This window comes from Rhagoletis zephyria, unplaced genomic scaffold (genome assembly GCF_001687245.7).
Source record: "Rhagoletis zephyria isolate East Lansing unplaced genomic scaffold, Rhagoletis_zephyria_1.1 Rzeph_scaffold_00690, whole genome shotgun sequence".
In the NCBI taxonomy this organism is placed as follows: domain Eukaryota; kingdom Metazoa; phylum Arthropoda; class Insecta; order Diptera; family Tephritidae; genus Rhagoletis; species Rhagoletis zephyria.
The window spans coordinates 83557-99401 of NW_016157774.1; positions in this window are offsets into that span (position 1 = coordinate 83557).

Below are 15845 nucleotides of genomic sequence, written 5' to 3' on the forward strand. Positions count from 1 at the left end.
GCCCTATCTAAGCTTATTTTCAATGTATTTTTGTTTGAGCTAGGGCGTTTTTGAACCGAATTCTGAGATAGGGCGTTATTCAACCATATTCTGAGATAGAATTCTGAAATAGGGCGTTTTTCAATAAAATTCTGAAGTAGGGCGTTCTTGAAAAGTTTTCTGAGATAGGGCGTTTTGAATTGATAGGTCGATCTTCCACTCGGCCATAGAGCTGTAGCAAACCGTATGTATTCGTTACTTCGATATTTTTATCTATTTTTTTATGGATATTTTTATTGTTTTCGTTAACGATTTTGCTATCGATATTATCGCTTTTCTTATCGATATTTTTATCGATTATGTTATCAATATTATTACTGATTTTGCTATCGATATTTTCGGATCTTATCGATATAAAGATCGATATTTTTCTCGATTTTGTTACCGATATTTTAATCGATTTTGTTACCGATATTTTAATCGATTTTGCTATCGATATTATTATCGCTTTTGTTATCGATATTTTTATGGGTCTTATTTCCGATATTTTCATCGATTTTTCTATCGATATTGTTATCGCTTTTGTTTTCGATTTTGTAATCGACTTTGTTATCGATTTAATTATCGATTATTTATCGATATTTTTATAGATTTTGTTGTCGATATTGTTATCGATTTTGTCATCGATAGTTTATCGGTTTTGTTGTCGACATTTTTATCAATTTGGTTATAGAAATTTTTGTCGATATTGTTATTAATTTTGCTATCGATATTTTCGGAACGTATCGATAAAATGATCGATATTTTTAGCGATTTTGCTATCGATTTTATTATCGATTATTTATCGATATTTTTGTCGGTTTTGTTATCGATATTTTTATCGATTTTGTCATCGATATTTTTATCGGCTTTGTTATCGATATTTGTATTGATTTTGTTATCGATATTATTATCGCTTTTGTTATCGGTATCTTTTTATCGTATTTGTTATCGATTTTGCTATCGATATTATTACCGATTTTACTATCGATATTATTGTCGACTTTGTTATCGACTTTTTAATCGATTTTGTCATCTATATTTTTATCGATTTTGTTATCGATTTTGCTATCGATATTATTATCGAGTTTGTTTTGATACTTTTTCGCAATTAGGAAAAATTATAATTTATATATTGCGTTTAACAGCAATCGAAACCTAGCCTTCCCGAAAGCTACCAAATAGTAACAAGCATCTCTGCGCCTTTAGCTGCAACCACAACATGTTTGAATTAAGCTTCTTTCAAGCGCTCAAACAATTTTATATTGGGGCGTATTCTTGTTTTCGTACAAATCGAAAATCTTGAAATTTTCCTATCATTTTCTATACAAAAATTTAAAATTTTCGATTCGTACGCAAACAAGAATACGCTTCATTAAGTTCTCTAAATATCTTTTTTGTTCAAAAGTTCAAATCATTAAATCTCAGTAAGCTGTAGAAAAAAACAATGGTACAAAATATATATAAAAATAGGTTTTTCGCCTATGTTCTCATTGAGTTATTTACACTTAGAAGTAAGTAAATTTGTAGAATTTCGGAAAATCCCTTTTTTCTTAGTGTGTGCTTTCGTTTTTGACTTGGATATTCTCTTAACCATACCACGTATTCTACGTTTAAATATAGCGGCTGTATCTCCGATACAGTCTGCAGACCAAGACGAAGGCGCTGGACTGTTCCTTTTTTGTATGTCCCCGTATATTAAAATGTATCAGAAAGTAGCATTTACATATGGGGATACATATCTTGAAAGAATACTATAATACTGTTCCGTTAATGCATTTTTGTATGTTTGAAATATTAATACAGCTATATGCATACATCAGTAGTACAAGTGTGTGGTTAGAGTTCGCATACGCTCTGAGAAACCACACGTGTTTAATGGAAATGAAGGTTCATTTATACTGGCATGTATGCACAGCAGAAAGTTCATGCCACCAACAGCTATGCCTTATGCATAAAATTTCTACTGGGATGCTTTGTATACTATATACTTTCTTAGTTACATAATATGAAAAAGCATTCGAGACGTGCAAAACGCCATCCGTGCAGTGAAAAATGCTTCATTTTAATACGGGCGTATTTGAATTGAATATTTCCATTATACGTAGTGTATGTATAATGGAAATATTCAATTTTGAAAAATTTTCACTTGATTTAAATACGAACCTTTTTAAACGGTAATCAAATAAAAAATGTTCATTCTTACAACGCGTTTTTTTCTCAGTGTAGCGGAGAATAATTGTTTGGGCCTCCCTCCTATTAAATTAATGCATTGCCCGAATCAGAGCATCCGTGGTCGAATCAAATTTAAACGAAATTTGGTTTTGGGCATTCGGTAGTGAGTTCGCTTTTTCAATTTAAATTGTATTGGAGATAAAATTCGATCAGGGTCCGGGCCCAGTTTTGTGTATAGGTTTTTTTTTTTTTAATATTTTATAGACGTGAAATATAAAAAATACAATTTACCCCAAGGCGAATTCATATAAAGTTATAACAAGGTTATCATATATGAGTAAAAACTAGGGACGGAAATCGTTATGAGTAAAATAATTTAAATCAGCATTTAATCATTATTTTACGATCTTTGCTTTATTTTAATAATAATTATTATTGAGTTTTATTTTGTGGCTCAACGGAAATTATTATTATTTGATATCTATTTTTTTGATCACACATAATGATTATTTTTTGATTTTTATTTTTTCGCTCAGAGATAAGAATTAATATTGAGTTTTATTTTTCTACTTAAGGATAATGATTATTAATAAAATTTAAAAGGCCATACACGCGCAACCAAATGAAATTTTGATCTGAAAATTTTGGGACTTTTTTATTAGAGTACCTCTGAAAAGGATACGTCGGAAATCACGCTGGTATAGCTTTTGAGTTTTTGAATGACCATTATTCTTAAGTGAAAAAATAAAACTCACTAATAATTTTTATCTTTGAGCGAAAAAATAAAAATCATAAAATAGTAATTAATTTTGATCGAAAAAAAATAAAAATCAAGCAATAATAATTTCATTTGAGCGAAAAAATATTACTCAAATATTAATTATTATTTTCAATCTATATTGGTTACTGGCTAAATAGAATGTAGTACCACAGCCACAAGTTATTCCGCTAGCTTCATTAGTAATAATCAGGGAACGGATTTTTAGGACCTAAAAACCTATAAAAAATGCAAAATAAAGTAACGAAATAGGCTGGAAAAGGCAAAATAAAATAGCGGAAAAGGCAGGAAAAGGCACTAGGTATTTTAAAAAAGGCAAAAAAGGCAAAATAAAATAGCGAAAAAGGCAGCAAAAGGAAAAAAAAGGTATTGCACAAAAAGAAAATAGGGCACTAAAAAAAGACAGAAAATACGAAGAACAATCAAAAAATATATTTTTTTTAGAAATGTTTATATTACAAGTAAAAAGAGAAAAACTATGAACTAGTTTCATTATATGAAAAATTTGTACTTTGAATCTTTGACTATTTTATCCTTTCGAGTTTCTAACTCATAAAACTTTAATCTGTATAGTTGTAGTAACATTGAACCACAAGATGCATTTTGAAGTTTTCAGGCAGCATTTTCATTCGATTTTCGCGAAGAAAAGCCTTAAATGTACTAAATGTGTGCGCTCGAGGTATGTTGATACAAGTGGAGCCCAATTTAAATATGGAACGTTTGAAACGTTCATATTATCAGGAATAAGGGCGTTTTCCTCGCCCTTTACAATTTTATCCACACCCCTTATTGTCTTCAAGCCTACGTTAGCTGAGAAAACGGCTTTGAATTTTTTCAACACCAATTTGGCAAGAGGTCCCTGCGCTTCTATAAGCCGCATGGGCATGTGTATATTTTTTAATCTTCAAAAAAAAAAATTTTAATTCTATAATCACATTTTTAAAGGTAGAAAAGGCAAAAAATGGGACATATCTTAAAAAAGGCAAAAAAAAGGCAAATATCTTAAAAAAGGCAACATCAAATGTGTATGTATGGAATCAGGGAAAGCTAAATCGTGGACATTCTTAATCGAATATACTCTATCTCTTTAGCAGAAAAAAGGCAATTTCCATAAAATCCGTTCCCTGGTAATAATACACCACAACCACAGCTACATATTGTGGGCAGTTTAGAGCATTTAGAATATTTTAACTTTTGACAGCTTTTGCTACATACCGCAGCCTCACCATATTGGTTAGGTAGTTAAACTCGAAAAATAAAAACCACTGTAAATTACAGTAGGACGTACGAACACAAATACGTGAAGTATTTATAGTTAAAACTGTTTTACGACGATTACAACTTATTGGTTAAAATGAAAAAAATAATGATGATTTTCCGTCCCTGGTAAAAACTATCAAATATTTTTTCTTTTTAAAAATCTACCAACTTCTACCATTTTTTGTGTGTAAATTGTACCACTATTAATTTTTTCGGAGTCCGTTCCACCTGGATTGATACATGTATTCTTACATATATAGTACTATTAGGGAGTCAAGATCTATACATAGAAGTTCGCGCAATACGCTAAATAAAAATTGCCTCTCTCTGCGCACATCGGCCCAGGGCGATTTTTTGCTTCCACGCCTTCATGTCGAAAGAGCCACAAATTTGATTTTTCACAGCGGCCAATTTTTCCGAAATGTTCATTTAAACTCGCTATATCTCAGACATTTATGCATCGATTGATTTGAAATTTGTACACAATAAACTAGAATCTATTCACTTCTTAATACTTATTTAAAACGAAATGGCGGATATTTTAACATTTTTATAAATATTAAAGAGGTGGTTTTTACAAATGCAAAAGTTGTGTTATGAAGTTTAAAATTTTTGTTTTGTTTCAACAAGTTTTGGACAACAAGTAGTTCTAAAGTTATAACAATATTATGGTGACACCAACAAGCGGGCGCTCGCCTCTAGATGACAAATATTTTTACATAGCATTTGTACAAGTAATTTAGGAAGTAATATTAAATGAAATGTTGAACTGCATGAATTTTTCAGCGTAATATAACTTATTAAAGCTCTACATACCTACATATGTATTAATGTCAATACCCTGCAAAAAATTGTGCGACTAATCTCTAAAGAGCGTATTCCGAGATTACTCTCAATCAGGTACAATTGGGCATAAATTAGTCGCAACTAGTCTCATACGGGTACTATTGTGGATCATTTAGTCTCGATTCATCCATCACGGGTATATTTGGAGATCAATTAGTCCCCGACTCATCTCTAACGGGTACTATTAACGATTTAATGATATGTACGCACTTTGTTAATGAAATTTCATGTGCGGCGCTGGCACATAGAGAGAGTATTCGCTTAACAAAACCGAGAACCCCGGTTCGATTCTCAGCTGGCGCAAATTTTTATTTTTATTTTTTAAAAGTGACTAGTCGCTTTTTATACCCGTTCGGGTATAAAGGTGAACAATTAGTCTCTTCATAGGACATGCTCGAACAAAAGCGATCAGTTAATTCCATATAAAGATATCAAAAGTGGTATTAGTCGCATGCTCCGTTGCGATTGCTCCCGGAGTCATCCCGGATTAGTCCCATTTTTTGCAGGGTAAGTACTCCTTGCAATGTACTCTACTCCCAACACATTGTTACTCTTTTTCCGCATACATACACTACTTGGCGTTGAGAGAGTAAATACTTGACGTACTTGCTATTACTCCACCAAAGTAGGTACTCCACTTTCTCTCATCGCGTACGAGAGATATTTGCTGCTGCCAAAAGGGAGTAGCAAATCTACTCTCTGTATACTTATAGTACTGTAAGTACTTGCGTATTAAATTTCAATTCTGGTTGTTAGCCTACTAGTTGATATCGTTTGCGGCGCTGGTCAGTGAAATTGAAAGAATAAAAATAGATTATGGAAATTGACGATGTAAGGCAATGTTCACGGCCTTATTTATAAAAAATGACGTAGATTTAGACAGTTGTTTAATGTGACATTTTCATAAAACGTTTGTATTCAAGCAGCTTTTTAAATCTATGTATGTACTTATATTTTTATGAAAGTTTTATTTCACGTTTCTAATTTTCTATAAAACTATTTGCAGTCATTAACCAACAAATAAGTTGTCAAAAACAACAACTTAAGCAATGCTGCTATACGAAATAAAATTATTAGTGGCAAATCAAAATTTTGAAAAGTGCCTATATTCACATTCGATAGTTGGACATGGTAGCGACGAGATGTACGAGCATTTTATTTCTTAAGAGCTGCATACTGATTTAAGAAATTTTTTATAGAAGCAAATTTCTTTTCCAGGTATTGTGCGTAATTTTATATGAATTTTTAGTTTTTCTTGAGAGCCTTTACAAATAAAAAAATTTCGAAATATGTACATACATACGCAGCCATATAACTTGATTTCAAGAGACGAATTTTCATTGGGCACGTTCACAAGGCGCAACAGCTCAGTAACTGGTGCGATTGCACGTACGCGTTGTCGCGTACTTCTGATCAACTGAATAGTTGCGTGTTAGATGATCGTAATATATTTCTGATCATTTGAGACAACAGTTGGTGTGTACCTTTGAGAGTTGAATTTGACAGCTAATGTATGAAGTCGTTCAGAAGACGCATAGCGATCACTGATTTTTTTTTTAGCAACGGTTGCGTTCAACTGCTGCGCCTTCCACAAAACCAAATGCAAGAGATAGTTTTTGAATTTCATTGAGTTTTTTTGAATAAATACTAAAATTAGAGGTGTATGATTGGCGAAAGAAAAACTGTATCCGATTTTTTTAAATCGAAACTACATTTTTACATTTGTACATGCATACATAAATATATTTAATATGAAATTGAAATTTCCACATCAATTTGCGCTATCTTCAAACCCATGGTTTCAATTGTACGCATATCGTCAGGGTTTTCCCCACAACTTGGTTTTGCTGCAGGGAAGCGACAGAGCAAGTGACGAGAAAAAATATATGCGGATACTTATATATGTATCTACCCTGCAAAAATCGTTGGACCATGTAGTCTATTTGTGGTATATTGGAGTACTTACAAAAGTGCTCCTCTGTCATGCTGTAGCGGACCAACTCGTGTCTCTGCACCAGCTTATTGTTACCCGATCACTGCTCGTGTTTTAACGAAATGTGATTGAAGTTAAGCATTTGAAAGTACATTTGCATGTCTGGCTGTAGCTAAACGTGTAGAGATGCTAGCTATTATTTCTTAGCTCCCAGCATGTTCGGATTCGAATGTCGTCAGAGGCAACATGTAATTTTAAATTTTTGTTTTTGGTTTTTATTCATTTCAAAAAAAGCATCTGCGAAGTGAAGAACAAAAGCGTGTACAAACGAAAAAATATAACAACAATGTCATTGGAGTATGTTAGGAGTAGTTTTGTGCTACTCTGATGTAATGCAGAGGTGGAGTATATGGTCCTGCCCTAGGACATCGCAATGTTAACTGGACCATATTTTTTATATGAATTGTGGTTAATTTTGGAGTACTCCTTGGTCTTTCGGGGTACTCTTTACATGCATGCATGGAGTAGTCGCGATTTTTGCAGGGTATGCACATACATACGTATCTATACACATACATACATATGTACTTAGGTATGTATATCAGCATTTTAGTTGAAAGTACGTTTTGCTCGTCGCTTTCTTCATCGCCCCACTACATTCCTGTTCTTAGTTTTATTCAGATACCACAAATGTATGTTTTCTTCGAAAATACCCAAGTACTCCCAGTAGAGTACTCTACTGTCAAATACCTTTTACTCGCAGTAGTTGCGGAAGGCAAAGTAAATACTCTACGCGTCTTGCTATTGATCGGTAGTTTACGTACGCTTGCAAAAACCAAGAATGATAGAATAGATAGAGTATTCTCTCAATCGTGGCAAAAACTGGTTTATGTTTACTCACACTTGACCTGAGCGATGAGAGTAAAGGAGGGAAAGTATTTGCGCGGCGGTCGGATGTCTTTTTAGGCCGTTTAAATGGAATTGCGCAGGAGTTTAATATGTATGCATATATATAATTACACACATAGTCAAAATAGTTATTCGTAAAGTGATTGTTTTACAATATTCGCAAGGTTTTTAATTGTTCGTTAATTTTCCACGAAAATAGTGTTGATATTTTAACAAAAACAATATAAATGAAATTTTCAAACTTTTTGCAAAACTTAAAAAAAAATATACAAATTTTCATTAAAATTTTGAATGACAGTTTTTAGAAAAAATTTAGTATGCAGAGTTGTAGCTAATTCAATCTCAGTTAATAAATCGCAAGCTTTAAGTCGCTTAAATTACCTTCGATTTTTTTTTATTTCTTTCTCAAGGGTGTTACATATTTTCTTCCATGAGCAAAATGTAGTTTTGCATGGAAGAAAACGTTCAACACCATTGAGAAAAAAATCTTAAAAATCAACGCAATTTTTCTATAAAAATTGTGAGTCAAAATTTTGAAATATAGATGAAACTTTTTAGAATTTTTTAAGTTTTGCAAAAAGTTTTAAAATTTAATTCGTATGTTTTTTGTTAAAATATGAACTATATTTTCATGTAAAATTACCGAATAATCATTATTAAAAACANGAGAAACAAATTCTAAAAAGCAAAGGTAATCTAAAGCGACTTGAAGCTTGCGATTTATTAATTGAGATTGAATGAGCTACAACCCTGCATACTAAATTTTTTCGAAAAACTGTCATTAAAAATTTTGATGAAAATTTGTACTTTTTTTAAATTTTGCAAAAAGTTTGAAAATTTCATTTATATGGTTTTGATAAAATATGAACAGTATTTTCGTGAAAAACTAACGAAAAATTAAGAATATTGCGAATATTGTAAAACAATCACTGTACGAATAACCATTTTGACTATGTGTGTAATTATGTATATATCTATATGCATACCTATTTAGGTAGAGCTTTAATAAGTTATATTACACTGATAAATTTCAACATTTCACTTAATATTACTTCCAAAATTACTTGTACAAGTGCCCAGTAAAAATATTTGTCATCTAGAGGCGAGCGCCCGCTCGTTTGTGTCACAATAATATTGTTATAACTTTAGAACTACTTGTTCTCTAAACCTGAATCTTTCCCGAAAATGTCCGTATATATTTGTCTATAATGCTGCATTAAAACAAAACAAGAATTTTAAATTTCATAACACAACTTTGGCATTTGTATAAACCACCTCCTTAATTTTTATAAAAATGTTAAAATATCCGCCATTTTGTTTTAAATAAGTATTAAGAAGTAGTTAGGCTCATATTCTTTAGAATAGTATCTAGTTTATTGTGTACAAATTACAAATCAATCGATACACAAAGGCTTGAGATATAGCGAGTTTAAACGAAAATTTTGAAAAAAATTTCCGCAGTGAAAAATCCGGTTTTGTGGCGTTTTTCGACATAAAGGCATGAGTAAAAATTTGGTTAAAATTAACTGTTAATGTATTTTTGAATAAGCTATCGACTACAATTGGTTTGAAATCGCTTCACTTTACTTCAATTTTATGTTTTTTTACGATGCTTGTTGTTTCCGCTGCTTGTTGTTTTAGCTGTCGTTGTCCCCCAATTTTGCGAGAAAAGAATAACGGACCTGCGCATTGCGCGACCTCTTATATATAAACCTTGATTAGGGAGTTGTATATCGTAATTTAAACATTTACTATTCTAATCTATAGTTGTTGAATAACTCAGTGAGAGGGGACACCAGTATATTTGCATGTAAGTATGTATTTATAGAAAAAAAAATTTATTGGTTCAAAAAAGGTGGTTAGGCACTGTAGCCAATGGTAAAGTTCGTTTACCACCTCCGCATGGTTGTAAGCCATGCAGAGTCCGCAAAATGCTCCGGAAGCAGTGTCCGGTAAAGCTGCAAATATATCGATGTCAGTATCGATATATCGAGTAATTGTTTTTTTTGCAGACATCGATATTTTTTTTCCGATATCGAGTATGGCTTAGCCATTTTCTCATTACTTATTTTTGCGCCAAACAACATCGGTGACTGATTTAATAGACTACAAATCCGCATATAAATTTTTTAATACAAATTCTTATTAAAAAGTTCGCAATCTTTAAGAAACTTTTTTGATTTTTTTCTAATTTTTGCACAAATTTTGCAATTTAGGTTTATATGGCTTTTGTTTTACTTTTATAAAAAAGTGATGAAAAAAATATGGAATGAAAAATCATTGCAAATACTGTGATAATATCACTGTGTGATTTTGAGTGTGGGTCACTGTTCATACATACATATCTGTGTTCGTATGGAAAAGTAGCTTATGTCGAAAGGCTGGCTTTAGTATAATGCGGCATTCCCTTTATTCTTTAAACGACAAGAAATTATTCGATGAGACTTAATAGGAATGTTGACTTGCTATTATCGGAACTATTTCTGGAACATTTATTTGCCAAACGTTGTTCAACGGTTCAGTGCCTGTGAGTCATTCGCAATCGCATGCTGCGAATTCCGATTTATACTAAGTCCAGCCCTTCGACATAAGCTACTTTTTCACACCTCACATATATAATACAATTTTCTGTTGGTAAATGGTTCTATTCATTTATTGAATGAGTACACGTTTTTCAGTGTAGAATTAAAAATTAACGATAATATCGATATATCGAGTTTTTGTCTCTTAAATATCGAGTACGGCGAATATCGATACTTTTGCAGCTCTAGTGTTCGGGGGATGCGTCAGACTAGGCCGAGTATACTTTGAACTGCCATCAAATTATAACTTAGAAAAGTTTTATTACATGGCAGCTGAGAAGTGCATATTAAAAAATTTCATTAATTTAATGAAGGAAATTTTCACACATGCAGCAGTACATAGCATGCATTTAGGGCCTGGTTTTAGCAGTCGCGCCTAAACAGTTGTAGTGTTAACAACAGTGGCGTAGCCAGGATTTGGCGAAAGAGGGGGATTAAAAAAAAATTGTATCGATAACTTAAAGTTGTGACACACAATATTCCTACAATCCAGACTTTTAGAAAAACTTTTAGGCACTATTTTTGCAGGCCATTAGGCATAACTTGAAATTTTGAAATTCCATCCTTGGCTGATATATACACGAAGGTAATACTGCGGGTAAGGCTTACGGCCAATGACATGCCCATGTTAAAATAATGCCTTCTTGAAGCGAAAGGGTAAGCGATTCCCATCGCCTAGCTCGTTTCCACTTTCGTTTCTGTGGTAATCGCGTTTTTTGCTGGGGATGTATGTATGTATGCTGTATGCATAACAAAATGCATAACCAAAACAATCGCGAATAATATCTCCCATACAACGTCGCACAGAGGGGTATTTGGCCGATTTAGGCGGCCAAAAATCGAATTTTCCAAACGCACTTTTTTCTTTTATAACTGAATATAGGGTGAAGAGAATATAATTCTTGACTAGATTCCATTATTTTTTAATCCTTTTTTACTTTAATTCGCTCGCACCGCACTGTCAAAGTGCCGTGATGATAACTATTTATTTGGGTTTTAGATGTGTTTCATACAAGCCTAAGTTGTAAAAAACTGCTTTGAATCGTGTGTTAATTTTTTAAATTATATTAAAATGGATAATTGTACAGCACATGAATACCATATAATCCAAATAGTTTAATACAAATATAATATGAACTGGTACCGGCAGAGCTACAAGAAAAAATATCGTATTTTTGCTAACTTTAAAGGATTAGAGGAATGAACTACAGTCATAAAGTTATGTAACACCACTCAACGGCGCTGAGATTCTTGCTTGGATGTTATGCTTAACAGTTCGTAGTTTGGAAACAAACAAAAAAATCTGCTGAAAATGTGCGTTTGCTGTGCAGTGACCATTTGAAATACTTACTACTACCGAAAAATAAAGCTAAATTACTACTGCAGTACTGTGCAAGTTTTCTTTTCATGTACAGGGTACACTGCAAATGTGTTCAATGAGTAAAGGCGGGTGGTAGGAAAGTTAAGACCCCAACAACGTTAAGCGGGGGAAGGGGGTTCGATGAGTGTATGAAATTTCTGCGTGTTACATAAGGTGGACATTTTTTCAATAAAACTCAACAGAATGTTTGTTCCATATAGTGTTTTTTCTCTTCATATGTTATTTTGAATTTGATTTCTTAAAGAGGTGGAAATCCTACTAAATGTAATTGAAAATTAAGCCCTTTCAAAGCCATTTGGATGACCGTGTTAATTGAATTACATTTTTTGGCAGGTGGCAAACCATCTCATGTTCCATATCCATATTGTTAAGATTTAATTTATATAATGGATAATTTTTAAACAGGTGACGTCCCTGTTAAAAATAGTTTTAAACTATAACCTTATTGAACTTTTTAGTCTGACACCCATATTGTTATACATATTTCAGTTACCTAATTCCCTTGAATTAAAGTTGAATTTAATTACAAAACAGATGGAAATCCTCCCACATTTAGAAATAAAGCCTGTTCAAAACCATCTCGATTGATTTAGTAATTTAGTGATTCATTTAACTTACATAATTGCATCTAATTTTTTAGGAGGTGGCAACCCTTTTCATGTTCAAACCTAGATATGAACCTTCTCTTCGCCTATACGAATACATGTATCAATATTACTACAATCGGACCTCGATAACATGGAGTCTATCGATGTCAAACTTTAAGCAGCTTTATTTTCATTGTTTTGGTGGAATGCTTGCACATCCCCTTCTATTTACTTGATTTTAAACATTTACCGTTTCGAATATCGTAACACGTCGTTTCTAAACATTTTGAGTGAAAATTTTCATAAAAATAATTTTGGCCGCCTAAATCGGTCAAATACCCCTATGTGCGTCGTTGAAAATTTTTGTACCCGAGCGCACTTGTGCACAAGGGTATTATAACTTTTTTCACATAACAGTTGTTTGTAACAGGCAAAACGAATCGAGATGGATATAGACGAATGTATACATAAATGATCAGAATGAAAAGAGAAATCGATGAAGCGGTAACTGTCTGTCCGTCCGTCCGTCTGTGAGTAAAAATTGAGATATCTTAACGAAACTTTGTACGCGCACATCTTTCGGGCGTAGGACGGATGGTATTGAAAATGGGCAAAATCGGATAATAACCACGCCTACCTCCCATATAACGGTAATTTTCAGAAATACGAAAACTGCGCTATTTTAGTAACTACTGAAGATGATTCACTCAAAATTAATATTTACAATGATTTTTAGACGAAAAATAAGAATATTATAAATTTTTGGAAAATGGGCGTAGCCACGCCCACTTATGATTACATGTGCATATCTTGGGAACCGCTGCACCGATTTCTCCCAAACTTGGCGCAGTTGTGGGTCTTGACAAACCATACCAAACGGCTGAAAATTTTAAAATTCGGACAATAACCACGCCCACATCCCATATAACGGTAATTTAGAGAAATACAAAATCTTCGATAAATCAGTAAATAATTTATTCAAAATTGATGCTTGCAACAATTCTTTACCAAGAAATACGTTTATGGTAAAATTTTGGAAAATGGGCATGGCACCGCCCACTTATGATCACATATATGTATATCGGTAACCGGTCTACCAATTTGTACCAAAGTCGGTGTGGTTATTGTGCTTGCCACATAAAAGCAAAACGTTGAAAATTATTGAAATCGGACTAAAATTGAGGCCGCTTTTCATATAACGGTAAATTTCAGAAATGTTTGAAACTTCAATATTTGGAAATTTAACGAAGCTAATTTACTCAGAATTGATACAACCCGGCTTACCATGTAGCGGTAGCTTTCGGAAAGGTGAAAATCATATATTTAATACTTGCGCGGGTATTTAATGTTCGGCTCCGCCCGAACTTAGACTTTCTTACTTGTTCGAGATAAGTTTATCGCGATAAGCTGTTGTGAGTGATCGCGAATGAATTACTTGTATCGTTTTTCCCATTTATGAGAGGCGGACATCGGCAATGCGCTCGGAAATCTCATAAACGAGTGAGAGGAAATTTCTCTGCTTTTTTCGATCGCGAATGAAAAGCAGCGAAAATATTTTTGTTGATCGCATTCCGAATGTGAGAGATGATAAATTTGTTTGCATTTTTCACTCGCGATGAAAGAATGCAAAAATAATTGTAGAATATTCTTGATCGCGAACGTGAGAGAATGTGAGTGAGAATTTCCGAACCCTGCTTTGAAGTTAAGTATTTTTGAGGAGCTCCGGGTAATAGTCGCTCAAACTTGGGTGTCCTTAATGAACTGTCTGGACGGATGCGCTGGCAGGCATTGTATTCTCTATAACTATACAAACCTTGTTTTTTTTTTGGAATAAATACTTAAATATATTCGGAAATTTAGAATTTTATATGATAAATTCACAAAATTCACGTTTTTTATAAAAATATAATCTTACAATGGATATTTTTTTAATTTCAAACTTACATTTAAGAAAACTGCATTCAGTGCTATTATTTCTATTTGAGTTTTCCAGTTTATAGAAACACAAGCACTAATTGTGTACTTAACTATTGATAGTATTTTAAATTAAGCGTTGATATTATGCATTTTGTTCATAAATATCTCATAATTACATATATTTTATCCTCGAAAAGAAATTTTTCTAATAATTAGGCGAAATTCCCCACAGTAAGTGTTACCGTGTGCGCAAAACTAAAACGCTGCACACAACCCAAAAGTACTCCTCGGGCACCAATTGGTGAAAACCTGCGAAATATACTGCGGCACTAGGGTTGCCAACCGTACTATAATATATAGTATTGTACTATTTTCCCGTCCGGCGTACCATATACTGTTGGAAAAAGATATAGTACGCGAAAATACTTTATTTCTTCAATTATAACTTTGAATATATTTCAGTAATTTCACGAAAAATGTGTATTAAAATGAATGACTTTTATACTGAAATAACAATTTTAAATGAAATATTCTTTAAAGTAAAAAGCCAAAGGTGGGTTTATAACCAAAAAAGGTAACATAACTGAGAAAGAGTTAACAAATTCACTTAAAATTATTTAATTTCTACTCTTTATTCCAACAACTTCGGAATCCCAGGGAGAAATTTTCCGTCACTTAAACATCGTGTTTACTTTCTCTTAAAAATAAAATTCTACATATACTTGAAGTGTACTATATTTTTTCAAATTTTTTAGAAAAAGTAAGTACTATAAATATCTTAGAAAATGTTGGCAACCCTATGTGGCACATAGCTTGCACGTTTATAGAGAAATAACCTTTTCTATTTCTAAAGTTTTTCGCTCTATCTCCACCTGAAGTATAAACATGGAAATATGTAATTATTAGTAATAATCCCCAAAAATCGGGGTGCTCGTGGTCTAAAAATTCAGGGTATTTCTTTATTCCAAAAACCACATGCATTTCGTTTGGGAGTTAACTTTAACTTTGCTGTTTTGGCAAAATCATAGTCTACTCAATACTGGCCATGCGTTAGGCAATCCTCTTGCTAGGGTCTGACTTTGAGACCTATTTATTTTTATTGCGGACGCTACAATAATTTGGAGCTGGCGACGTTTAAATACAAACGGAAGTGTTGATTCGCTGGACTGTTAATTTATATGGGGTAGTAAAATTCGTTTCCCTTGTGAATCACATGTTTGAAGTCCATTAGTTAACCCTTTATATATACATATTGGTACTCCGGCATCCAAACCATAATATTGTAGCTCGTTAACTATTAGGCGAGACCATTAACTAACCCTTCATATATACATAAATACATATTTAGGTTGGGGATTAACATCAGAAATGCTCCAACTTTTAATATCAAGTCATGAGGTGCAACTAGGGTTGCCAACATTTTTTAAGAAATTTATAGTACTTTTTGAAAAAATTTAAA